At 34.4% G+C, this 24,415-nt stretch overlaps 1 pseudogene; it reads right to left on the bottom strand.

Annotated features, from left to right (window-relative positions):
- Positions 1 to 11,784: 11,784 nt before the first annotated feature.
- Positions 11,785 to 19,171, bottom strand: LOC110201597 (PACRG-like protein; annotated as a pseudogene).
- Between the last annotated feature and the right edge of the window lie 5,244 nt (positions 19,172 to 24,415).

Here is a 24,415-nt window from a genome sequence, read left to right as displayed (position 1 = left end):
ACAAATGCCAAAGACAACTTAGAAGGCCAGTAGGAAAGGTCTGACGGACCATGATGAGAAAGGAGTTCCATCCCATCCCCAGTCCCATTGCAGCCCCAGGGTGGGTGATGCTTCCAGAGCTCTCAGCCCACACATGGAGGGTGGATCAAGCAGCTGATCAGAGGGGGATTGGAGGGATCTCTTTGCTGGTGCTGTGTCAGGATTGTCTTGCTTTGCCCATGCTTGGGTCTGGGTCACAGTTCTGGTTGGCGGTCCTGGAACAAGAAGGAGTGCTGGTATGGTGGAACATGAAGTGGCAGTGGAATTAGGAATCCTACTCCCAGTTCCAAGGCAGGAAAGATTGCTTGTAGTCTCTCAAAGACCAGAACCCAAGTTAGGAAAGGAGTAAATACCTCGCCCTTGATCACACCACCTTGGATGAACTGAAAATTTACAGGTCCCTAAAAGTATCTCTGAAAACAGCTGCACAAAACCCCTGAGGCTTGGGACAGTGCATTTATCCACACTGGAAGCAGACCTCTACCTTAAAAGAGTTTAAAACTGAAGTAATTGGCTGGGAACATGAGTAAACAACTGACCTGCAAAATAGATCTAGGAGAGATAATTTAAAAGTTATTGGATGATCTGAAAGCCATGAACAAAAAAAGAACTAGACATCATCTTTCAAGAAATTATCAAAGAAATTCCCTGATATTCTAGAATCAGAGGGCAAAATAGAAATGGAAAGAATCTCCTGATCACCTCTGGAAAGAAATCCCCAAAGTAAAACTCCTAGGAATAGTGTAGCAAAATTCCAGATTTCAAGGTCAAGGAGAAAATATTCCAAGCAGCCAGAAAGAAACAATTCAAGTATTGTGGAAACACAATCAGGATAACACAAGATTTAACAGCTTCTACATTAAGGAACTCTCCAGTTCCTTATGTAATATGATATTCCAGAGGCCAAAGGAGATAGGATTACAACCAAGAAACATCCACCCAGCAAAACTGAGTATAATCCTTTGGGGAGAAAAAATTGGACTTTCAGTGAAATAGAGGACTTTCAAGCATTCTTAATGAAAACACCAGAGCTGAATAAAAAATTAGACTTTCAGATACAAGACTCAAGAGAAGTATGGAGAGGTAAACAGGAAAGAGAAATCGTAAGAGACTTATTAAAGTTGAACTGTTTACATTCCTAGATGGAAAGATGATATTTGTAACTCATGAGACCTTTGTCAGTATTAGGGTATTTGGAGGGAAAAAAATTATAAATATACATCTCTCTCTCTCTCTCACTCTCTCTTTCTCTCTCTCTCTGTCTCTCTCTTTTTCTCTATGTGTGTATATATATATATATATATGTATGTGTGTGTGTGTGTGTGTGTGTGTATGTATATATATATATATATATATATATATATATATATACATACATACATAGATAGATAGATGAATACATGGATACACAGATATGTAGATAAATACATAGAGGGTAGAGGGTGAAGTAAACATGAAGGGGTGATATCTAAAAAATAAAATTAAAGGGTTGAGAGGATTATACTGGAAGAAGGAGAAAAGGAAAAATAGAATGGGGTAAATTATCTCACATAAACTATACAAGAAAGAGCTTTTACATTGGAGGGGAAGTGGGGGAAGGTGAGAAGGAATGAGTGAATCTTCTTTCCATCAGATTTGGCTTAAGGAGGAAATAACATACACACTCAATTAGGTATGGAAATCTATCTTACCCTACAGGAAAATAGGGGGGAAGAGGAGAAGAGAAGGGGGGATGATAGAAAAGAAGACAGATAGGGGTAGGGGGCAATTAGAAGAAGACACTTCTCAAGATGGACAGAGTTAAAAGAGAGAGTAGAATAAATGGAGGAAAGGATAGGATGAAGAGAAATATACTTAATTTTTCACAATATGACTACTATGAAACAGTTTTGCATGACTGCACATGTACAACCTGTATCAAGTTGCTTGCCTTCTCAATGAGGGTGGATAGGGAGGGAGGGAGGGAGAAAATTCGTAACCTAAAGTTTTAAAAGCAAATATTCAGAATTGTTTTCACATGCAACTGGCAATAAGATATACAGGCAATGGGACATAGAAATCTATCCTGCCCTACAGGAAAATAGAAGGGGAAGGGGTAAGAGAAGGAAGGGGGTTATAGGAAGGCACATTAGGGTTAGGGGTATTCAGAATGTATGCTGTCTTGGGGTGGGAGGAGGGGTGAGATGGGGAGAAAATGTGGAACTCAAAATCTTGTAGAAGTGAATGTTGAAAACACAAAATAAATAAATATATAATATAAAACAATCTGGAAGGGGAAGACCCTCCAGGTTTATACCTAAAACAGAAACAATTGCTATTTACACTCAAGGCATCAGGGAAGAGATAATAACCAAGTAAGGCTTGGGCTGGGGGCATATTGTTGACCAGACCATGAAAGCCATAGAGATTTGGGTTTAAAGAATGGTCCTTAAGAAAGAAATGTAGCCTGTAAACTCCAAGATATCTTGGGAGGTTTTAGACATTGCAATTTACACATTCCTTTGAGCAGAGCAACTGCAGGGCATGATATTATATGTGCAAAGAGGGAGAGGAGAGAGGGAAAGAAGGAAGGAACTAGGGAGGGAGAGGAAGGAAGGAAGGAAGGAAGGAAGGAAGGAAGGAAGGAAGGAAGGAAGGAAGGAAGGAAGGAAGGATTCTGTTTCAGGTAGTACATGACCCTGGACCCAATATCATATGAAGCATAAAGCCAAAGAAAATGTGTATTTCAAAGTCAAAAAGAAAGTTTCCTATAGATAGTTGGTAAGGTTCTCCAGGTACACCTATTCCAGAAAGACATTAGTCTAGAAGCATCAAACTCCAGATTGCTAAGGGCCCCTCTCAATTAAATCCATGAACACTGTAAAAAAAATTGGTGTGATAATCCTCACCAGGAAAAAAAAATGATTATAACATCTTGCCCAGATTGTGAAAGGTAAATATACACACACACATACACACGTATATATACACACACACACACATATATACATACATATAGACATAGATATAGATATGACTTCCTAAAAGTAGAATCCCATGCTATAATAGGTAACAAGTTCCTTTTGTTAGACTTTTTCAATTAGAAAATGAATAATATTAATAGCACTTTAAGTTTCACAAAACAATTTGCAGCTCTCTGTTGAGTTTCACAGCAATCCTGTGAGGTCAGTGCTAACAATTTTATCAATGAAACAAGGTCAGACAATTAGAATAACTTTATTATCATCTCACAGACAGTGCCTAGATTAAAATCTATAGTCCTCCTATCTTTGGGTGTACTACCAAGGCTCTGACCTTATCCCTTGTATTCTCTCTCTCTCTCTCTCTCTCTCTCTCTCTCTCTCTCTCTCTCTCTCTCTCTCTCTCTCTCTCTTAGTGATATCATTAGCTTGCATGGAGTCAGCTATCATATTTTCATCTTTATCCAAATAATTCTACAATTGTCCACAAAATAAACAATTCATGTCTACATTTTCATCTTTAGTGTCTGTCATGATCTTTGGTATTGCCTCACCAACCTGCCATTGGACATTTCCAATTGTATGTCCTCAGGCATTTCAAAATCAAAATGTTTCATACAATACTCATATTTCCCCAACTTGATCTCACCTCTTAACTTTATTTCTTTTGAGTGCCCCAAAATCCAGACTAGCAATCTGAATTTATATTTTACTCTCCCAAAAACCTGTATCTAATCAATTGCCAAGTATTATCTACCTCCACAAAATCTCTCTCACAAGTCACTTTCACACCATGACTACTCAAGTTCAAATCCTCATCACTTCTCATCTAAACTCTCACAATTCCTCTCTTGATTGGCTGTTGCCTCTCTTGGACATGAAAAATCACCAACTATAATTTATGTCACTATCAACTCTCCAGCCATATCTTCTAGAGTTTCATGACTAGCCATGACTACTCTTGGAATAATCTTCCATATTGACTCTTCTGTAAATATAAACTATGATCTTATCGATTTTGTCATTGTTTTTGGATAGGGTAAGTCAATCTACTCCCCTATGTACCCACTCACTATCACTTTGACTTTCTGGATCAAAAAGCGCCCCTACTCATTGTCCCTTTTGTGTTACTTCCCCCATTAGAATGTAGTCTCTTTGAAAGCAATGTCTTTGCTTTTGTATTTGTATCTCCAATAGTTAGCACATCTTTTACATAATAAGTACTTAATCTGTTTTTTTTAATTTTTTCATTTTCATTTCATTCATTTTATTTATTCATATTCATTTCTATTCATTCTTTCTCCCTTCATCAATGCATCCCCGCTCCAATCAAATTGTCTCACTTCATTGCTACCTGCTCCATAAGCTTTAGTGATTCCCTTTTACTTATAGGATCAAAAATAAATCCCTCTTCTGGCTCCAGTCTATATTTCTGAGCTTATTACAAATTACCCTCCATACACACACTACATTCAATGTTCCAAACTAACCTTCTTGAAGTTCCTCTTACATTCTGCTCCATTTCCTTACCACTAAATCTTTGCCTAGGTTGAACCCTTCAGCTGGAATGCAATTCTCCTCACTTCTGAATCTTAAAATTCCTAGTTCCTTAATCATTTTTACTTTACAGATTGTGGATAGATATTAGGCACAAGTAGCATGATGATCTTATGAAGATTTGCTCATTTATGACATGGTATTTTAAAATATTGTAGAAGTGATAAATAGTATATATACATATATATATATATATACATATACATATATATATACATATACATATATATATATATGTATATACATATATATATATAATAATATATATTATACATATATATATATATGTATATATATATATATATATATTGTCCTAAGGTTAAGGGTATTTAAATCAATATCAGCAGAGTCTATTATATTGATGCTCTTTGGTGGATGTATCTGACACTTGCAGTAGGAAGAGGCTTTTACATGCCTGTGATCACTATGATATTTTAATTAATTTTTTTGAAAGCATTGATGGGAATTTGAAAACAGAAGGTCAAATTTTATCTATTTGGTGCATGTAACACTCCCAAATTTGAAAAGGCTTTCCAATTCATGAAGTCTCAAGGAAAATTTCTCTGTTAACAATTCAGGCACAGCTAAAAGCTTTGAGGATGCAGGATGGAAACTGAGGAAGAAACTTTTACAGCTGGCACTTCTTTATTGAATAAAGCTGAAAAAAAAAGGAAAAAAAAATACCAGAAAGGAAGTCACAATTTGAGCAAGTGCTGAACATGGGAAATTCTCCTTGAATGTTCCATTGCAATTTTTGGTTTTACTCAGTTAGTAATATGTCTGAGAAGATTTATATCTATGAGATGTTGGAATACATGGGGGACAGATAAACTAGCAAATGCAGGAGGAAAAAAAATCCGAGAGTAAAAGCACCAGAAATCCAATGCAAATGTGAATTCTTTTGCACATAAATTTGAAGCTATTCTCACAGGGAGGCATTATTTATCTAAAAAGCAGTTTTACCATGAAGCTGTATGTCCTATTTAGGAGGGTTACGGTACAACTGGTGAAATTGGAAGAGTATTAAACCGGGAGTAAAAGCTCTGGGTTCAAATACTGGTTTTACCATATAGTAGACATGTGAACATGGACAATTCAGGAAAACTATGAATTTCAGTTTCTCTCATTATCTCAGGAAAATTGGAGTCAAAATCCTTCCTCTGCCTATGTCAAAAGTTTTTATTTTTTTAAAAATGAGGTCTAAATGAATCTAAGTTATTTGAAATCATTTTCAGCATTCTAAAGTGCTAAAACAATATTCTTGTTATATTTTTCATGCAAAATTTTTTTAAAAATCATTTTTCTTCTTCTTATTGTCATCATTATTATTATTTAGCTGGTATCTATGTTACATTTTAAGGTTTGCAAATATTTTTATATTTTTTCTTCACAACACACCTGAGATGTAAATACTATTATTATCTCTATTTTATAGTTTAGGAAATTGAAGCCAATAGAGGTTAAGTGATTCATTCTGATTCACACAGCAAATTATAATATCTTAGACTGGATTTGAACTTTGATCTTCCTGACTCCAGGTCCAGTACACTGTATCCACTTGGCATCTAGTTGCCTCAAAGTTGTTTTTACCTTTGCAATTCTATATAAACAATGAATGTAAATATGACAAAAATCAAATATATCAATGTGTAATTACAAGTAAAGAGAGCTTTCATTTGCTGCTCTGAAATTATCTTTCTGCACCTGCATATTGATTAATTAGCAATAGAATTTGTGTCATTTTATTTTCTTCTGAATTAACTAGGCTAAATTAATAATAAGATTAATTGATAACATTATGAGCACATTGGATAACTTGTTGACATCATGTCTTCCATTTGTAACCTTACAATATTAGCAGAGGCAAGATAGGCAACCAATATGTTGTGTGGACCACATTTGTAGTGCTTATGGGACGAGAGTTGCCTACTTTAGGAAAGTATTAGAGGGAACATGCACATTAGTGAGATAACAGACTTATTTGGTTACTGGAATATTCAGTTAAGGGTAAAATTTTGTCCTGCATTGTCTGAATAACCATCTCAATTTTTTTTATTTGACTTTTGAGGCATAGAAGCAATATACCAAATTGAAATGTAGCTCTGCTGACCATTGGTTCTGTGTGTGTGTGTGTGTGTGTGTGTGTGTGTGTGTGTGTGTGTTTGTGTCTGTTTCCACAACTCATTCCCAAGACACGAAAATATGCCTCATCCCGATCTGTGATGGCTATTTCTTTCATCATCTCTTTTATTCATTTTTTAAAAATGTTTTTAGACTCTTAACATTACCATTGGCTGGTTTCCCTGTGGCATTGCTGATGGAAAATTTATTTTACAAGCTATAAAGCCATAAAAGGTGTTCCCAGTAACTCACACAATGTCAGTATGCAACTCAGGCCAGAAGTACTGATGGACTAAAAGTAGCCCCAAACAGGTAGTATCTGCAGTTTTATGCTGAACTTGACACAGGTAGATTGGAACTTTTTCCAAATGCATCAATTTAGGCACAGATCCCTAGGCACCTTAAATAGGTATATCAAGAGAAGTTAGCATTAGGATTAACAGGGTTTGGGGTTCCTTTAATCAGAAGCTTCATCCATAGATTCATCATTCATCCTAATTCTTTCTATATGAGTCCTTTGCATTTCTTGGGAGAGTGGTTTAGTGTAACCTGCCAGGATCACTTGGCAACTTGGCTGTTTCACTTTTTAATTCTTGTTATAATAGTAAGCAACCAGTTAAGCGGAAAGATAATGAGAAATTATGCAACAATGTTTCAGGTTGCATAGTGGATAGAGGGCTAATCCCGGAGTCAGAAACACCTGAGTTTAAATTTGGCCACATATACCTTCTAGCTCTGTGACCCTGGGCAAGTAACTTAATACTGTTTGCCTCAATTTCCTCACCTGTGAATTGAGCTGGAGAGGAAAGTTAGAATCCACTCCAGTATCTTTTCCAAGAAAACCCCAAAGCGGTCACAAAATCAGACACAATTGAAACAACTTAACAACAATATCTCAGGCACTAAATTTGAAAATGATCTAACCTACACCTTTGTGTGCTACTCAAGGTAGCTGGAGAAAAAGAAATAAAGAAAAGGAGAGAGAGAGAGAGAGAAAGAGAGAGAGAGAGAGAGAGAGAGAGAGAGAGAGAGAGAGAGAGAGAGAGAGAGAGAGAGAGAGAAACAGACAGACAGAGAAAGAGACAGAGAGACAGAGACAGAGAGACAGAGAGGGACACAGAGAGAGAGGGAGAGAGAGATTAGATCTGTGAGGGGAAGACCTTCAGGATTTCTGGCCAAAACAGAAACAATTGTTATTTATGTTCATTTTGAGCCAAACAGTGAGCATGTAGGGCTTGGTCTGGGACCAAATGATTTGGGTAAAGGCTGGTCTTTAAGAAAAAAACAAAAAAAAACCAAAAAAAACAATCAGAGATTAAAATCCACATTCCCTTTGGGCAGAGCACAGTCAGGTAAGAGGGTGATACCTTATGTCGAAAGAAAGAAAGAAAGAAAGAAAGAAAGAAAGAAAGAAAGAAAGAAAGAAAGAAAGAAAGAAGAAAGAAGGAAGGAAGGAAGGAAGGAAGGAAGGAAGGAAGGAAGGAAGGAAGGAAGGAAGGAGGAAGAAGGAAGGAAGGAAGGAAGGAAGGAAGGAGGAAAAGAAAGAAGCAAAGAAGCAGTGTTGCCCAAATGAAAGTTCTGTATTCACAGAGCTTGCTTTTTGTGCCTCATTCTCAAAGAGGACCATCACATCAGGGAGGTGATGCTATAATTACAAACATAGATGGGCCATGTTTAAAATCTAATGCTAGAACAATATCCTGGGAAAAAATGTGGAAGGATCAATAGAATGTTAGCAAAATGAAAGACAGAATTTAAAACTATACAGTCTGGTTTCTGCCCACATGTGCACTTATTTCCTCATAAACTCTCCATTCAATTTAGTCTAATAAGTGTCACCAATATACAACACTCCAAGTGCCACATTTCTGCCTCTGTGCTGCCTCTTCTCAATGGCTATAATATATTCTTCCCCAAAAATTCCTCTTACAGTCCATAGCTTCCTTCAAATTGCATATCAGATGCTATCTTCTCCATGAAATATTTCTTCATCCCCTAAATAGCTACAGGGTTCTTTTTATTAAAATTACTTCGTAGTATTTTATGTTTACTTGTATACTTGTTCCAGTAAATAAAATATTAATTTCTTAAGGGATGGATCATTTTTTTTATGCTCCGTGCCTAGAATAGAGCCTTGCACATAGTAGGAACTTACTAAATGTTGTTGAATTAAGTCTGCTAAAGATTGTAAAAGTATCAATATAAGGAACTTGACAAGAAGCTTCAAAATTAAACATACTCTTTGAAATTTGCTAACATTAAGGCAGATATGAGCAAAAAATGAGGTGGTCAAAAGTTCTGAGGATAAGGGAAAAATTATGTGAGATTAAGAAATCAAAGAAGCCTAAACTTATAGTCTATTTCATGGGTGGGGAACCTGTGGCCTTGAGGCCACATGTGGCCCTCTGGGTCCTCAAGTTCAGCCCTTTGACTAAATCCAACCTTCATAGAACAAACCCCCTTAATAAAAGGATTTGCTCTATAAAAGTTGACCTCATTCAAAAGGCCATATCCTAGAACTAGAAGACCACATGTGGCCTCGAGGCTGCAGGTTCCCCAACCCTGGATTTGGTCATTTCTTTTTATGCTGAATAGTTTATCCAAGAAAAACGTGGGAAGTCATTTAAACATGGCAAACAAAAAAATTAACTAACTTGGTCTTAGTTGACAGAAAACGAAAGATTACTAAATTAAAAGCAATTTCTGAATCAGCTGTTTGTGAATCAATGATGGAATGATCTTTGCCTGGTTAAATCAAGAGTCATGGTATAGACCAAATATTTCAAGATCAAGATGTGAATATAGCATGGCATGAAATAATGACTTTAACCAAGCTATATAAACAAATAGTTCATTATGAAAAATTGGAAATGGATAAAAAATATTCAATCATTATCTCATTTCTTAGAGAAATTTAACCAAAATGTAACATCCATAAGAATGAGAAGACCCAAACTAACTTTTAAGCTTTAAATTAAAAAAAAATAATTTATAGTATAAAACAAACATTTTCATAACATAGTACAATAAAAAAGATGATTGTACATGAAACTATAAATCTATTAAGCATAACTTGCTGTTCCTTTCAAATATACAATAAAATTAACATGTAAATTTCTTTTTTTTCCCCTTTTTTTCTTCCTTCACCCCTCCACTCTAGAGAGGCTAACGTTAGACACAAATACCTTTGTGTGTGTGTGTGTGTGTGTGTGTGTGTGTGTGTGTGTGTGTGTGTGTGTGTAATTTTTATTTATTGGTTCTTTCTCTGGATGCAGATGGTGTCTTTCTTCGTATGTCCTTTCTAGTTAATTTGGTTATTTATAATAGTCAAAATACCTTATTTGTTCAAATTGTTAAGGCAATATTGCTGTTACTGTATATGTTGTTCTCTTGGTTCTGCTCATTTCGCTCCATTATTCTGTGCAAGTCTTTCTGTGTTTTTTTCCCCCCTAAAATCACTGAGCTCATCAATTCTTATAGCACAGCAGTATTCCATCACAATTATATACTACAACTTGTTCAGCCATTCCCCAACTGATGGGCATCCCTGCAATTTATAATTCTTTGTCACCACAAAGAGAGTTACTCTAAACATTTTAGAACATCTAGCTTCTTTTCCTTTTTCCCTTGTCATCTTTGTAAACAGACCAAATAGTGGTATTCCTAGGTCAAAGGGTATAGGTAGTTTAATAACTCTTTGGGCATAATTCTACATTGCTCTTTAAAATGGGTACATCAGTTCACAATTCTACCAACAATGAATTTGTGACCAAAACTATGTTTACCAGGGGAATCTAGGTGGTGCAGTAGATAGGGCACCGGAGGACCTGAGTTCAAATTCGGCCTCAGACCAAACAATTGACACTTACTAGCTGTGTGGCCTTGTGCAAGTCACTTAACCCCAATTGCCTAAAAAAAATAAAGAACAAAACAAAACTATGTTTACCAGCAAAGTGAAATAGAATTATAACAGCCAAGGTGATTATATATATATATGATTTTATATATATATACATATATATATATATTTTTGTTGTTGTTGTTTATTTTTAAAACATTGAGAGGGGACTAATGAAAGATGGTGAGTACTCTCACTTCACAAAATAATCAAAAGTAATAGAATAAAAAAAATTAAAATGGTACTCAAGATGAAGCAGGAAAGTTGGCCTGACCTGACTAAATACATATTTGAGAAATTCTTAAGCCATCCTTTTTTTTTGTGAGAGCTACAACATATATATTAACTTTTTAAGGTGAAAAAGGTTAATGAGCTAGCATTAAAAAAAAAAACGTTAATATAATTTGGAATTGAGAATCAAATTCTTAAATATCCTAATTCATAAGTGATATTTCTTTTATGTGGGAATATATAAAAAATAACATTTACTTAGATATTATACAACACCTAAACTCATCATGTATTGTTTTAGTAAGTTATAATAAAATAATAATTTACATGTTATAACATCACAGAACTTACACTATTTGAAAAATTCATATATTGCAATTTTCCAGGTGTTTTCACCAAGCATTCCACATTATAAAATACTTGTTTATAGGCAATAATTGATCAGTGAGTTCCTTAACAGTTTAATAACTCTTCCTAATTTCTATGACTCTAATAGGTCTGAAAACCCTAGAGAGTATGACGAAGTTATTATGAAAAATTAGTGCAATCACTTAAGCAATATTATAATGAAAAAGCACTGAAATAAAAATAACAAATCTGAAACTCTAAGGAAAATTGTGGTCATAATGCAGACAAACTGTAGCAGGAAAAAAAATTGTATATGATTATCCCACAGAACTGCACGATAAAACTTCATTTAATAGTTTTCCACAATTAAGCATTTTGCCATGCTGTTAAGTTTAGTATGATCCAGTGGAATCAATTTTATGTGTTAATTTTTATCTTGTAAATTACAGATTGGTAGCTGTGATTAAAATAATAAAGGAGACAGCCAAAATGGATCCTACAGTGTTCACCACAAGCTTCTTATGACTCTCACAACTTAATCACATGGTTTTTATAGCTCCTTTGATCTGGAATTTTAGCTTGAGCATCATAAAGATGCCACTTCCTGAATGTTACTCTAGCTTTTGAAAGTCACTTAGTGATTGGCTCCATTAGTCACTTGGAGAGACTTGTAAGCAAATGCTTCGGATGAGGATGATCGTTTGGAGAAGGCCCAACAATACCACTCCCATGTACTAAAGCATTTAATCTCCTTTCAAACACTTTACCATCTGAGTGGGTCAGAGCTGCCTCAGCACAAGAATTGGTCTGAGTAGCAAGGCACATTGTTTTTTCCATTAGCACCTTCAATCAAATGGATTTTTTGAAAACTTTCTTTTTATACAAATGTGTGCAGATGTTTAATACCTTTTAGAAATGTCTGCTAAAGCAGTAAGAAGAGGATCAAATGAAAGTTTGAGGAAGTCAGTCCCACTGTAATCTATGTTTTACTGAACCACGTACCAACCTGCAAGGAATATCTCCTTTGGAGACAAGAGCAAAAGCAGAAGGGACTCATGTATGATCATCAAAGGGGTCAATAGTTTTAGGGTTAAGTGTATCACTTGGCTGAGAATGAGGTTTCCTTATAAAATCTGGAAGGGTGTTGACTTGTTTTGATGTGCATCAGATCTATGTTTTACTTGGGAACCTGATGAGATTTTTTGTTCATAGTTTCCAGTTGCTATTTCTCAATAGTAGGCTTACATGAATCTGATTTCTACATTCTTTTTTTTTTTTCTCAATGGTTGCTCCACAGCCATCCTACAACAGAGCTCCAGGTCCAAATCCCTGAATCTCCTCATACAGACTGTGGTTGCTACAGATGCGAAGCCTGATGACCTCAGACCTGGTATCACTTGAACCAGGACATGCTGAAGCAGATAATGTGTGGAGAAAGAGCTAAAGAGATCTTGAAGAGAAATGGAAAAGTTATCATTTATTCCAAAAAGGTGAAATACCTTACCTCCAAATCGTATAGCTAGAAAGCTAAGACTATAATCTTTATATCTTCACCTACAGGTTTTTTCCTATTTAATATTTTTTCCCAATCGCATGTTAAAATAGTTTTCAACATTCACTTTTATAAGATTTTGAATTCCAAATTTTTCTCCCTCCCCAAGACAGCAAGCAATCTGATATAAGCTATACATGTAACAATCATATTAATTATATTTCCACCTTAGTCATGTTGTGAAAGAAGAATCAGAACAAAAGGGGGGAAAAGGTGAAAATAGTATGCTTTGATCAGCATTCAGACTCCATAATTCTTTCTCTGAATGTAGATTGCATTTTCCATCATGAGTCTTTTAGAATTGTCTGAGATCATTGCATTTCTGAGAAGAGTTAATTCTATCATAGTTTATCATCACACAATGTAGCTGTTACTGTGTGCAATGTTCTCCTGGTTCTGTTTACTTCACTTAGCATCAGTTCATATAAGTCTTTTCAGGTTTTTCTGAAATGTGCCAGTTCATCATTACTTATATTACAATAGTATTCCATTACATTCATATATCACAATTTGTTCAGCCATTCCCCAAATAATGTGCATTCCTTCAATTACAAATTCTTTGCCACCACAAAAAGCGTGGCTATGAATATTTTTGTTCAATATTTTTGTATAGGTCCTTTTCCCTTTTTTATGATGTCTTTGGGATACAGACATAGTAGTGGTATTGCTGCATCAAAGTTTGATAGTCCTTTCGGCATAGTTCCAAATTGCTCTCCAGAATGGCTGGATCAGTTCACAACTGCACCAACAATGCATTAGTGACCCAATTTTCCCACATCTTCTCCAATATTTATCATTTTTATTTTCTGTCATATTAGCCAAACTGACAGGTCTGAGGTAGGACCTCAGAGTTATTTTAATTTGCATTTCTCTATTCAATAATGATTTAGAGCAGTAAATAGAACTTTCTTGGTCCAGACAACTAATAAATTTCTTCCTGCCAAATCACAAATGCCTTTTTGTGTTATTTCCCGTAATAATGCTTTTCAAATAAAATCCAGATTTAAAATTGTAAATAATAACCTTTTAATTTCTGAGGCCCAGTACTCTTAGCACCTTAAAAGAAATTATCCACAAATTCATATATTTCCTTTTTGTTTTCTCCTAAAAGACACATGGTGACAATTCCCAGCTCCATATAACATTTTCCTCTACTTCCTTAAAGGGCTGGATCAATTCTCAATCCCTAGCCTCCCTTTACTTTTCTTTGAGGCTTATCAGATAAGGCACTGCCTTAAGTATTTGGCTTCCAATTCCCACATTCCAGGGAGTATGAGCTGCATATACTAGGAAGTACATATAAAGTATTAGAAATAGTTTCAAATCTCAACTGTTATCATCAGATTAGCTTAAAACATGCTGGGTTAAAGTGTACTAAAATAAATTGACCTGCTGCTTTTGGCTCAGGCCTAGAGACCCAAAGAATTTGATTTAATGCTGACAGGGTATGTCCACCTTCCCTAGGCAGAGAACTTCAAGAGCTTTCACAGTTACTTAAATAGTTGAATTAAAATAATAACTAAATAATTGAACAGTACAAAGAAACATTCAAGATTTTATATAATAATCACAAATCACAATTACCAATATCTTTACCATATGCAATATTTATGTAGTGTTAGACTTAATATGGCCTTTCTACATATTTATCCTAAAAGGCCAGTGGACATGATTAACCAGATGATCTAACCTAACTCCCACACTACAGCTGATTACAGACTCATTTATAAAAATCTTTTCATTTGCAATTTCTAGTTCTTAATTGAAATCAAATCACTAAACTTTAACCACCTAAGCATTGGGCTGGATTGTGAAATTTTAAAATACTGACACCTTAACTCAGTTACTAATTTGATGTTGATTTCTTTCACATGTTTACATCACTCTTTCAGCAATTTAATCAATAACCCAAAAGAATTAAAGAAGAATTCACATTTCCAACAATATCTCTAATACAGTAAATTATCAAATTAATGGGAGGGATATCTTTACATACATTACAAATTGCATAACTGTGATAATTTGACTTAAAACCACATACCTAACAAGTTTCTTGGTATACTATAATAATAACAATAATAATAATAATAAAAATAATAATTTCACTTAAAATGAAACCAGAATAATTTGGATCTATTTTCCAAATGTTATCATATAGAACATCCATTAATAATTTCAATATTTTAATATAATATTTTACAAAAGGGCTATTTATTCCAAGCATTTACTGCAAAAGATTTTAAAAGTGGTAGTATATAAAAGATTTTAATTTTCACATTTCATAACACCTTGCTTAACAAATATCAAATATCTCCTAACTTTATATAATTGCCCATATTGTCAATTCATTTTCATTCTCTCTCTCTCTCTCTCTCTCCATATATGTGTATATATCTCAAAGCCCTCTCACCTTTAGATACACAAATTGAGTTTAAAATGCTCATCTGACTAAAATTACCACAGTACCATTTTTTACCAAGACAAAATACATTTTTTTCTATGGTTTTTCTAGTCTCTATCTAGCCTCATCTCATCTCATCTCTCACTTAGGATTTTAACAGGTTCCCAGTAAGTATTCCCATTCCAATGCATACAAGGCCATTACTTACCTGCAAAATCTAGCAGGGGTTTTTCCTTTTGTCTTCCTTTCTTCAAAAAAAGAAAAAAATGCCTTTTGTGACTATTTAGTTTCACTTTAGATGAATTTGAATTTGCTTCATTTGCCCATTTAAAAAAATCAAAGGTAGCTTTCTCTCATCAGCCCTTGCAGGCTCCAGCTCTGGGCCCCTTGGTAAAAACTGGGCCTTTTACTTTAAGGAAGTACTCAGAGAGAAAACCTCCCAGTTTTCTCCTCCAAAACTCACAATTACCCTTTTTAAATATATAACCAGGAAAAGGCTCACTGCTTTTTCAGTAGCCCCCACCTAGCAAACACAGACCATATCCCAAAGACAGAGGCAAAACACAGACAAAAAAAAAAGTCTTCTTATCACACCTGCCTGTAATCCACTCTCCCCTCCTCTTTAAACAGAGTGCTCCAAAGCTCTTTTTGGCCAAACAGTACACATTCTGCCAGAAATCTAGGGCTCTTTAGATGGACTCTACCTTCAAGAAGCTTTCAGGTCATGTCTACTTAATAACTAGGACTGGGGTACCCAAGCCATGACCTCAAAACAAACTCTAGATTCCCCAAGTGGCCACTTCCCTAGCAGATCCTCAACAGCAACTTCCTGCAATTTGTGCTCACTTCACTCTATCCAATATACTTCCTTAACCTGGTTTGAGAGGGCCTAATAAGTACCAGATGCTACTTAGGACTCTGCAGGTGAGAGCAAAAATAAGAGAGCTGCAGAGTTAAAACAGATAGATAGGTGTAGAGCATATACATTCACCCAGATAACATTTACTTACCAGTAAAAGGGAAAGTCAGCACCAGCTAGAGTCACAGCAGAAAACCCTCCTTATGGAGAAGCTCTTTATGTGTACCCACTCTTCATGTGGACCCAAGAGAGGGGAACTTCTTGTTACGAATCTAGAGCAAAAGGCTCTTTGTAGTTAGCCATAACTTTTAACAATTAAATAGTCGAGACAGATATAGTTTCTGGATAATTTAATCATTTTATTAATAAGGTCAGCAGGTTGTTAATAATTAACAATAATTAATAAATTAATAATTAATAAAAGGATGGACATCACTTAGAGTTCAAGACATTTTATGAATATTTGTGATTGAAAAAATATAAACATATACATCCATAGCATATATTGAAAATATTCTTCTACAAATCCCCATTTAAAACACTTAACGCATATTACATGCTCCCTTAGTATATGCAGTATTTTTGTATTTTTTTAATTTTGTTTTTATTCATATAATTTTAGTTTCTTTAAATAATGATACAATGTGGCTTTCTTAACACCATGTGTCTTTTGATAAATCTTTGTACTATTCAAATATGATATGTTTCTGCTCAGTACTAATGAGGTATAAAGATTTAGGGGTGCTGGAACCCCAAAATCATGACACTCAAGTCCTGCCTGCAAGAATACAACCCAAGACTTCTTTCATCCAGAGACAAGGTTTATTAAAGATCCACCATATCAGCCATATTCTTAAGGAATCTGAGTGTACGTGAGCTATTGGCTAGATTGTAAAAATTTGAGTTTTCGTTTAGACTCTTAAGAATCTGAGCACCTTAATGTAGACAAGATGAAACTAATATACAGAAAGACTGTGGGAGAGATCTAGGGACCCAAGGGAGAATGGAGTCTAGATAGGATTAAGGGTGGGAAGTGGCCTGGAGCCATAGGGAGGTAAGACAATGGAGGGTTAGGCTAAATTAAGGGTAACAGAGAATTGGGAGATTGGACATAGGTGAAAACAAAAAGGTCAATTCATGGGATTATAGCCTCAGGCAAAATCCAGAGATTTGGCCAGGTGGGAAAGTCCAGGATTTTTTATTTCTGGAGTCCAGATCCCATTCCCATCAGTACTATTCCTATTTACAAGTACTAGAATTTCTCCATTCCTCAAAAATTTGACAAATGAGTTATGTCCAAATGTTGAGATTTAGGGTTCTGGGACCCCAAAATCACATCATGTGATTCCTGCCTGAAAGAATTTGACCCAACTCTTCTTTCAGCCAAAGACTAGTTTTATTAGAATATCTGTCATATTAGCCAGACTCTTAAATAATCTGAGCAGTGGCTAGATTTTAAGAATCTGAGCACCTTAATGAGGGCAAGATAGACCTTATATATAGAAAGACTATGGGAGAGATCTATAAGGGACCAAATTGCCTACTTGGGGGACTATGAGGTAATAGAACTCCAGGGACCTGGACCACATGGCCTAGGAAGAATGGAGCCCAGATAGGATTAAGGGTGGGAAGTGAGGGGCTGGGAGGCATAGGAAGGTAACACAATGGAGGGATAGGCTAGGTTAAGGGTAAGAGAATTGGGAGATTGGGCATAGCCACAATGAAAGACCCATTGATTGGGACTGTAGCCTCCAGGGAAGCCAAATATTTGGTCATGTAGGAAAGTCCAGGGTTTTTTTCCTTTCTGGGGTCCAGATCCCAACCTCATCACAAATATTTACAATTAAGGCTAAATCATCTATTAAAGCTTTTATAAGAGGGCCCTTAGTATTTCCTTGCTTAATACCATCCTTAAATTTCAAGCTTGATATTTGGATATCTGGGAGAAAGGATACAAAAAGTTTTACTGCTCATTGCACATTACCCCATTGCTTTGAAAAAAAAAAAGAGCTGCAACTTTTTAAGGCTTCACTAGCAGTGTAGTGTTTTTTGCTTGCCTCTTTGTATCCCAACAACATTGAATTTTAAGCTGTTTAATTATATTGCCAATATAATATGTGAAAGATAGGAATTCAGTTTTACTTTCATTTACATTTTTATCTGATGTTAGATGTGTATTTAATATACCCTTTTTGCATCCTGCTGTTTCATTCTCCCAAGAGATTTGGTAAAATAAGTTGGTCTCTTGCTTATGTTTTGTGATGTTGCTTTGATTTGACACTGATCTATTTTGTGGCTTTTGTTTTAATTATAGGTTACCAATTCTATTTTATTCATCAATTTGCATTTTCTATGCAATATCAGGTAGTGATAAAGATTATTATTTAATAGTAGAATTAAAAATCTGGGGGGACAATTTCTCATTTCTTTTGTTTTTTCACAATTGCTCTTTATATTCTTGTCCATTTTTCCTACATTCAAGCTATATTCTCTTATATAATTCTAAATAACACATCTAAGTGAATGCATGCTCTGCTTTGGAGTCAAATAGATCTGAGTGTAAGTCCTTACTCTATTCACACTAGTCACACAACCACCGGGAGTCATTTAAACTCATAGCACCATAGACAATTTTTTAATACTATAAATAATATTTATGTTGTCAATATGCAACATGACAGGGAGTTCTTGCACAAGAAGTTGTTTAGGTAAAGCAATTACAAGTGCAGACACTCTGACAGTACTTTTTTTCTGTTTCCTCCTCCCCCAACTTATTCTATAAAGTAGCCCATTGGTTTTATATTAAACCTATAAATTGTGTTGGATAGCATTGTCTTCTTTATATATTATCTCTATCTAATCCCAGACATTTGATAGTTCTTCAATTATTTAATTTGTCCTTTATGTCTGTTAAAGAAGATGTGGCTGCTTCAAGGTTTTCCTTATACCAATCTATTCTCCATTCAGCCACTAAAGTGATTTTTCCAAAATAGAGGTCCAATCATCTCTACACACATACCTCTCTCCCTACCCCCACCCTGCTCAACAAATCCTTGTGGCTTCCTATTGCCTTTCCTGGAGAAAATTAAAAATGCTCTGTTTGACATTCAAAACTCTTTATAACCCAGCTCCCTTCTACCTTTCCAGTCTTCTTACACCTTATTTCCAAAACTATAATCTTCAGTCCAATGACAATGGCCTCCATGGCTGTCCAAAAACAAGATACTCTGTCTTTTACCTCTGAGCATTTTATTTGGCTGTCCACCATGCCTGAAACTCTGATTTTTTGACTACTGACTTCCCTGGCTTCATTTAAGCTCCAATTAAAATGCTACATTCTACAGGAAGCCTTCCTTAATCCCACTTAATTCTACTACTTTCCCCCTTTTAGTTATTTTCTACTTATGCTAAATATCATTTACTTTCTAGGTACTTGTTTACATGTTGTTCCCTCCATTGTATTGTAAGCTTCTTGGGGGCAGGGACTTTCTTTTGCTACTCTTTGGATCCATAGCACTAATCATAGTGCTTGGCACATAGTAGGTGCTTAATAAATATTGATTTAAAAGGTAGCTAGATGGCTCAGTGATTGGAGTACTGGGTCTAGATTCAGGAAGACCTGAGTTCAAATCTGCCGTCAGACACTAGCTGGGTGACCCTGGGAAAGTCTTTTAACCTTTGTTTGCCTCTTGAAAAGAAAATGCCAGACCACTTCATTAAACATGCCAAGAAAACACCATGGGCAGTATTGCTATGATATAGCCCACAGAGTTGTGAAGATTCAAACATGACTGAATTACAACAAATATGTGTTTATTCATAGCTCATTGATTAATATAGCTTTTGATGGTATATTGATAGCTTTAATGCTCAAGTGTTTGAAAGATTTTACTTTTGTTGTTGTTGTTGTTGAACTGGCATTTCATTGGTGTAGGGAACTCTACACTTATTTGCACCAATAGCTAAATGATAAAATGTATAGGGCAACGGATTTGGACTCATGAAGGCCTGAATTCCAATTCTACCTCATAAACTTAATATATGTGTAAATGTAGGCAAGTCACTGAATGTCTTTCAGCCTCACTTTCCATAAATTGAAAATGAAATTAGACTTATTGGCCTCTAAGTTGCTTTCAAATTCTAAATCTACGATCCTCTGAATGTACCTGCAATTTATAATCTTAGAGAGTTGTCTAAAGAACTAGGAGGTTTATTGACTTGGCCAGAGTCATATACTTAATAAACAGCTGAGACAGGATTTGAACGCCGTTCTTCCTCATGCCAAAGCTAACTCTGTATCCACTGTGCCATTTTGCGTTGCAAATTCTATGGATTTGCAATGATTTCTTCTACTTTTGTTAACAATTTGGAGATATTATACTTGTGTGGATTTATTTAATATCTAAATGTTCTTTCAAAGCCATTTGTTATCTTTATTAATTTTTTGTTTTGTGAGTTTTTTTTAAATAAGCTATCATATCACTTGAAAATACTTATTTTAACTTCCACTTTGCATACGCCATCATCTTCATTTCATTTTCTTGACTTATTAGCATAGATGAAATCTGAAAAATCATATCAACAATAAATTGTAATAGTAGATATCCTCTGTTGATTCCGTATTAGTGGAAAATGCACATGGCATTTCAACATTTTGTCAAATAGTTGACATCAAATAAATAAAAATTAGAAATAAAATACTTTATTTCCAATGTATACTTTTCATCAAGGTAAAGAAAAATATTTCTAATTCTATGTTTAGCATTTAAAAATTTAAATGTGTTACATTTTGTGAAAGTTCAATTCTTTTTCAATTTTTAATCTTTTCTTAGCATGTTTTTTTCTTATTGATCATCCACTAACATCCTACATCAATTCATCATTTCTTTGAAGCCATCACATAGAGATGAACATCTGATTTCCCGGGTCATCTTCTTTCTCTCCCAGCCCTAAGCAATATCTTTATGAACAGTTCAGGAAGCATTCAGTGAATTTTCCCCTCAGACCAAGGATATACTGAATGCTAAGCCAGGATGCAAGAGCTTTGGAGATGTGCTACATGCGCATTCCCTAAAAATACTTCTACATCATTTACTCACTCTTTCTTCATTCATTCTTTCCAAGCTTGCATGATTAAATCTCTCCCCAGGTTGCATGCCAATTATCTCTTCCTGCATTTCACTGATTTTTTGATATTTATTCATGTTTTAATAGTATTATTGGTTAACATTATTCAAAAATAATGTTATTATTTAATGTTATGCAGTAATAATGTTGACCATGATTTTACTTTTCTCTTTTTTTTAATTTAAATTTCAGAATAATATTGGGCACAGAAAGAATTTCAGAAGAATGCTTTCATTCTTTACTTGAAAATATTTTATGTAATACAAGGATTATTGCTTGAATATTTAAAATAATTCACTTACAAATATATTATTTATAAAGCTTGCTGAAATGGTAGGTCTTTAATATTCCAGTTAATTTCACTTTTTGAAATATGATTATTAAAATTTTCTTTTTTTTCATTTTGTCAGTGAGGTTTGTTTCTATTTTGTAAATATTTATCCATCTCTTATGTATATATGATGTCATATCTTTTTATATGTTTATTTTAAATATTTTAAATTTTTTGATAAACTTATTTTCCTTTGCATAAAGTTGTACCTTTTTAAAAAAATTGTTTATCAAGTTTATTAGACTTTGTAAAAGCTTTCTTATATTTATCATTTCATTTTTATTTTGTAATTCACTTTAATGATTTTGCCAACTTTTTAAAAAATTGTTTACTTTATACTTATGAGCATACTACTAATTTGTAAATTTTTAAAATATAAATTCAACTAAGCAATTTTATCTCTTTTGTTAACATAAATCTTCAGGAATATGACATTGCTTTCGAATCTTGTCTTGGTTTCATCTTGTTAATTCTCATATTGCTGCTTATATTGCCATTATATTTAATATTAATTGATATTTTTGTATAATTAGTTCTTTATTCCAAACATTATTTAGCCAGGCATTTTTAATTCTCTACATAATCCTCCATAATTTGACTATATTTTCCTTGTCAATTATTATTTTATTTTATTGTGAGCAATACACTACATAGCATTTAAATTTATCCCTTTCTGAATTTATCTGTAACTTTTTATTTGCTACTAATTTTGCTCAAATTCATACTTCGTGTTGATTGACATCTCCTGGTATCTACCTTCCAGGTGGTCTTGATGATCAAATGAGATATTTCTAAAGTACTTAGGTAAACATTCTCTGTAGCTGTTAAATAGTAGCCATTTAATAGATGCTAATTTCCTTCTTTCTTTGTATCTTTCCTCCCTTCCTTCTTTCCTTCTTTCTTTTTTCCCTTTTTCCCTGTTTTCTTCCTCTCTTCCTTCCTTTCTCCTTTTCTTTCCCTTCTTTCCTACCTTCCTTATCTTCACTTCCCTCCCTTCTTCCTCCTTTTGTTTTACAATAAAATAATTTGATAAACATAAAGCACAAAATGAAGCAATGTTATCAGTTGTATGAATCTTTTTATCTACTTTCATACTCAGCATTAAATCAATGGGAACCAAAGTTAATTCCTCTGACCTGATGCAATAATCATGAAACTGTCTCAAAGCATAGTTTACAAATTTCCTTGGTGATGACATAACAGAATGCCCATGGCTGGCACAATAGCTATTCAACTACATTCTTCAGGTTGTAGATCTTTTGGAAAAAAAAAAAAAAGAATTTGCCCTCCTGAAGGACAACTCAGGGAAAAACATCTTCCAATTCTATCCAATGTCCAAATTTTTGGGAAAGGGAGCAAGGAAGAGTTGTATTTAATATTTCCAGTAAAGGTATCTAAAGGCTATCATAGTATATCTTTATCAAAGACTTTACTACTAAAAATCTTATTCCAAATGTAGTTGGGGAGAGAAGACTAAATTCCATTCTTAGTAACTAGTACTTAATGAAATGCCCTAACATTTAGCACAATGCTTAGCACGTAGTAGGTGCTTAATAAATATTTATTAACACTTGACTTTATTGACTAACTAAAGAAGAGCAGCATTCAGGAGATACAGAAAAGTTACCCTAGGATCTCGCAATGAAATGGATAACAGCAGTGTACCTCCAAGGCAGTCCTGTTCTTAAAACTTTGACTGTAACTTGAAAATGGTAAAAATGAATTTTTCAAATTATCAACCAAGCCATTAGTGTCCAGAATATATGAGGATGATACTTTCATTACTACTTGCTAAATACCAAGTAAACTGACAAGAAGATAGTATAATAATTTAGAAATAATTTAACTTGACATGTGACATTAAAGGAAAACTTTTATTTGACTGTGAGTTTTTATAAGCTGAAAGGATTGAAGTAGAAGGGAGTAGTAAGGCTTTGTGGGTATATGTGTTTAAGTGTATATGTCTGTATATGTATATATATCAATATGTATTTCTTTACCAAAAAAAACTGTATGGTTCATTCATAAAAGTGATCTGCTGTCAAATGTATATGAGATGAATATATGATACTTCAACTCATTTAAATGGTCACCAATTCGATTAAGCCCATTTTTGTTACTTAAACTTTTACTTGGGCTTTACATATTTCTGGATTTTTTATAGAAACACATCTTGTTGCAAATGACCACATATTTTTTCAACATAAATATCTGTGGAACTAGGGCCTTTCTATTGAGGGCTTTTAACAAGGTGGATATTTCACCAAATCTGCTATCATATTTCAGGTTGATGAACATAGTTGAATTTATATTCCCATTTCAAAGTATTGCTATTTTTAGTGTACTGGCATATTTTAATCTCTGCTGGTGGGTTTTTGAAACATAATATCTCATTTAAATACATTACCATATCAGCATCTCAAGGTCATTATGGAATATACTAGAAGAAAGTAATTTTACATGCCATTATTTCCTGTAGAAATGAGTAGGGGAAGCTTGAGTTAATTGGCTTCCATTTGTGTGTTCAAGGGTGTGTCTTCTTAATAAGTGAGAGAGAAACTTTTAAAAATATTCCTCTGGTGAGTTCTTCATAGACTGGAGGTTCTCAGATTGCTCCTTTTTTGACAGCTGAGTATTCCTTTTCTTCTTCGCTTTCAGATTTAAAATACCCAATGTAACTTCCAATGTTTAGACATCATAGCAATTGTGAGGAAAGGATAGCAATAACTAAGAAATCATCACCCACCATTTGCTTCTAGTTGCTAAGCAACTCTTCCACTTTAACCACTCATGTTCCAACTGGTATCAGTAGGACAATAGGAGAGAGAAAAGGGGGAAAAAATCCCAACCACTTTTTCTCCCCACTGGCAATTTGGAACTCTACTATTTTGCTTTCCACAAAAAATGCATTTAAAAAGTAGATTTAATTTTCATAATAATACAATAAAGGACTTGCTTATACCTGGTAGAGAAATGCCTTTTGTCAAATGT

This window comes from Phascolarctos cinereus, unplaced genomic scaffold (genome assembly GCF_003287225.1).
Source record: "Phascolarctos cinereus isolate Bilbo 61053 unplaced genomic scaffold, phaCin_HiC Scaffold_3;HRSCAF=262, whole genome shotgun sequence".
Classification (NCBI taxonomy): Eukaryota; Metazoa; Chordata; class Mammalia; order Diprotodontia; family Phascolarctidae; genus Phascolarctos; species Phascolarctos cinereus.
This window is presented reverse-complemented; position numbering and strand designations above follow the sequence as displayed.